This window comes from Brachionichthys hirsutus, chromosome 17 (assembly GCF_040956055.1).
Source record: "Brachionichthys hirsutus isolate HB-005 chromosome 17, CSIRO-AGI_Bhir_v1, whole genome shotgun sequence".
Lineage (NCBI taxonomy): Eukaryota > Metazoa > Chordata > Actinopteri > Lophiiformes > Brachionichthyidae > Brachionichthys > Brachionichthys hirsutus.
In genome coordinates this window covers 9,412,073-9,416,617 of record NC_090913.1, presented here as the reverse complement: position 1 = coordinate 9,416,617, position 4,545 = coordinate 9,412,073, and positions in this window count along the sequence as shown.

Genomic DNA, 4,545 nt, shown 5'->3' with positions numbered 1-4,545 from the left:
CTGGGAACAAACAGCACCGTTTCCTTAATCTTCACATGACTTCTTCCCAGTTAGCCAGTGCTTTAATTGCCGGGGAAAATTTCAAACATCTGCTTTTATTCAATAGCCCTTATTGGCATGAGTCACCCTCTATGCTACAGCCAGCCGCTTTCTACTCAGCATCATGCATTAAGAAAGCAGAGGAGGAAAGACAGAATTTAACACAAATTCACCCACAAAAGAATGAAAAATAAGTCAGGTACAAGCCAGGCTTTGATGGGCACAAAGAGCAGGGCACAGGATTCCGAATCCATGAGAAATCAGAGGTAAATGAGGGGAATGAGATGCTGCGCTGCTATTTTTTTTTAAGGCGCAATCATTACAGGGAAATGAAATCTGATTTGGGAGGATGGAACTTTGGGGTTTGCTTCTGCAGGGGCAAAACAATGTCTTCTCAAATAACCCATTTCTACTTGTCTCAGTAACATGTCACGTTTCGTAATTACGTTTGTGGGCTTTTTTTTTGTCTATTAATAGTAGGCAGTCGAAAGATTACAGTGAACGAAGAGCGATAGATGGAACGACATGCAAGAGAATCTTGCATGTCGACCACTCAACCTGGAATTCCCTGAAATGTTAGTGCTTTAAATGATTATTAATATTAATTGTTGCTACAAGATACAACTTTTGTATTTTGTTTGACACAGTTGAGGCTCTCCTGTGGAAATTCTTAATGACACTAATCTAGTGCGTAGCCATAAAAATCATTCAATACCTGTTGTTATCTACGTCTAGAAGTGTGTGTGTGTGCACATGTGTAGGTGTCTATGAGTGTGTGTTTGCTGAAACGGTCAAAGTAGACCACTGATGTCATCCTGACCTGGTCACAATTTGAGATTATGACAGAGAAAGGGAGGGAATATGGAAGAGAAAGAAGTGCTCTAGGTAAAAATCTCATGTAGACACAAGCGTAAAAAAAATAAATAAAGATTAGCATAGGATGTCAGCCGACGGTAACAACAGCGGCACAGTTTAGCAAGGTGTTAGCAAGAAATGTTCAGCCGTGGAGGACTTTGAACGAGCAAGAGCGTTAAACAGAAGCTACTGACGCGTTGACTTTTAAAAGGAGAGGATATTCAATTGTAGCGTGGGCCGGCGTGAAAACGTGGCCTGTCGTGACTGGTCCGGTCTTTACACATGCAGTCACTGTCAGTAAATGTGCCTTCTCCTTTTATTTTTAATAAAAAAAAATGTTCCGACTTAGTCATTTGGGATGGGCTAGATGCACAAACTGGGCAGGGTCAGGGCCATTGAGCCACACCTATAGATGAGTGGAGGTGAAGGGGCATTGAGACTTACAGAAAGTATAGATGGGTAGAACTGAGAAGAAGAAAAAAGAGTGAGAGGCTTTGGGCGGAGTGTTTTCAGGTGTCTGGCTGTAACAGCGTGGGTCTCTCCCCTGACACCTCCACAGCTTATCATCCTCGCATTCCTGCACAGGGACACTCCCCTGCCCACGGACGCTGTGTGTGTGTGTGTGTGCGTGTGTGTGTGCTGCTTTAAGTGAAAGGGCACATTGGCCTCCCTCTCCCAGGACATCTGGCTGAAGAAGGAGGGTTTGTGTAAGACATATTTATGTGTGTGTGTGTGTGTGTGCATGCATGCCAGAAAAATAGAGAGAGAGAGAGAGGAGTTGAGAGAAAATCAAGATCAAGGTGAAAAAAGAGGTGTAACAGAAAAGGAACAAAAGCACACACACACACGAAAACGTATTGTTAAAGTGTCACAAACACAATTTCCCTTCATCACCTTAGCAGGGTCTGAGGTTGTGGCACAGAGAACAGAAAACATCTCAGGGATTTCCTGCCATTCAAAGCAGCCCCAGAGAGCTCCTCTCCGCTCCAAGCTTGCATTCTGTCCCACTCCTTGAAACACTTGAAATGTGGGGTGTGGCTGCAGACTCTCGTTAATTCATTAAGGCATCCAGACTGTGTGTGTGTGTGTGTGTGTGTGTGTGTGGCAGACCAGAGGAACTGAACTGATTACAACAGAAGTGGTGTGTGTTGTTCCAGCAGCTCTGTAGACAATGCTATGTGCTAACAAAGGTGGAACTGCAGCTCCGTCTGACCTGCTTTTGTGTCAGCACAGGACTTTCCAAATACTAATAACGTTACTAAATAAAAAAAATAGTAAGAGGCTTCTTAAAAAATACTTGCTTGAAATTTTTTCATGTAACCATAACAACCACAAGAAAAAAGAGCTTACCAATGTTCTGGAATTTGACTTTGTATTTTTTGGTAATAATTTTTACAGAAAATATTAAAACTTTTCAACAGAACCGTCGATGAAAAGGAACGTGTCAAAATCCCTCTCTTTAGGCTAAGATGGAAACACTTATGTCAAAGACAAGCAACGTAAAGTTTTGAACTACAATTTCCACAATAAATTATTTTATAGATTTTTTTAATTTGTTACAATCTGCCATTAATTTCTGCACCTTTCCTTGGCTTTTATAAATCTGATCAAAAAACAAATTTTCTACCAAAAGAAATACAATTCTACTCAAAAAATTACCTACTGTAATAAAGCACTGCTAAATTAATCTGCAGTGTAATTTAAAATCTGGTTATGATGTGTAAATATGCATAAAATCACATCACTGTCTGACAGTAATGAGTCCCCCCGTCCCCCCCCCCATATCTGTTACCCTGACAGTGTGTGTCTTCTCTGCACACACAGGCGCCACTCTTTTTGTCATTGTGTCTGTACTACTGTGCTCCTTTGAGTCCATGGCTGGCTGCTGTCAGCACGTGGCTCGTAAAGTCGTCAGAGCTGGAGGGCACGAAAGCTCGGATTGGAACCGCTGTTGGCGCAACACAAGGCCGCCAAGGGAGTGGTTGTGTGTTGAGTTATCGCTTTGAAGGAAAGTGTGTTGCCGCCAGTAGCGTTGGCTTTAGACTGCGATTACTGAGATCTTGAGTCGACCATCGGAGAAGTGAAGTGAGTGAGCAAATGCCCTGTTCTGCTGTAATTGGATCAGTTTGTGTTTAAACATGTGACGTAACTTAAAATTAATCTATGTGGAATTCTTAGTGCATGTGACAGGATTGGCGATTGATACGGGGAGGTTGATCCAGTTTGAAGCTCTTACATCAATAGTTAAAAACGTACTTGAAGCTGTAGTAGAGGCGCAGGGAATTTAAACGACAGACACTCACTCAACGGCCTGTCCTGAGTCGCTGCTCATGGATCTGTGCTTGAAAATGTGTATGTTTTCTGTATACAGCATATGAGTGTAAGTCGGAGCATAAGTGTGTGTGTGTGTGTGTGTGTGTGTGTGCCAAGCCCTTGTGCCCTCCCATGTGCCCTCCCCTGTCTCCACGCCTGGATGCTAACCGCTAGTGAAGGCTAGCCAATTATCCCCAATCAAGCTACCCTCTCTGGAACTGGCGCGGGAGGAAGCTCTCACTAGAGCTTATACTAGTCATTATGGGGCACATCCTGACATTAACTTTCTTCTTTTCCTCCTTTACTTCATGCCTCCTTATCCTTTCCTTTCCATTTCTTTCTTTCTCTCTTTCCTCCTTCCTTCAATGCCACCTGCCCTTGACTAAAGACATGATGCAGCCATTGCCGAAGCGCAGCAGTAATCAAATACGTATAAACCCGAAGCACATGGATGCTAGTTCAGGCCTTCCGAAGAACGCATTAAGGAAATTTGAGGTTGATGAAGGAGGGAAGAGGCGCAGGCCGTGCGTGATGTCATCGGCAGAAGAAGGATGGCAGTTCTTTTTTTGTCTGAACCTGAGATGCAGAGTGTCTTATGTTTCTGCATGTGTTTACACAGAATATGGCGGGGCGGTAGTGAATTGTGCGAGATGTCCCCCCCCCCCCATGCAACACTTCTCCTCCCTCGAGAAACAGAAGTTGGACGAGAGAGAGAAACAGCGACTATCCCTCCTCCTTCTCCTCCTCGCTCTCGCTCTTTTGGTCTCTTCAGCGTTCTAAAGTCTTTGCTCAGGACTGATTTGCAGCTCTCAGGCCTGTTCAGTCAGAGGCCTCCACCTGGCTGATGTGAAGTGTTGGGCGACATCGTCTTGTCTGTGCTCAGTCAGATCAGCAGGCAGCTGCAGAGAGCCCAGGCGAGGTGTGGTGCCCGGAGGTGATCCACTTCATTCTGCTCCTGTCTTGTCGTGACAGGACCGGCATTAAATGAAAGTAGGGAGGAGTGACTTACCCAACCCTCTCTGCCCCCCCCACGATTGTGTGTGTGTGTGTGTGTGTGCAAGCCATAGTCAAGCTGCCATATGCATCTCATTGGGGCCTGACAACTGAATGACACTTATTTCCCCACTGCTCATCAAGCGGTGACCATGTTACCTTAATGACAGTTTCAGCAATGGAATGAAAAATGCATTTCATTTCATTTGCACGTATCGTACTCAAGTGTCACAGATCAGTCATTTCACTCACATCGTTTTGAATTTTTCACCCCATGCAAATGGTCCATACGAGCTCAAAGAACCACCCGAGTCCGTGACAGCAGATGCAGAGCAACTCCCGCTT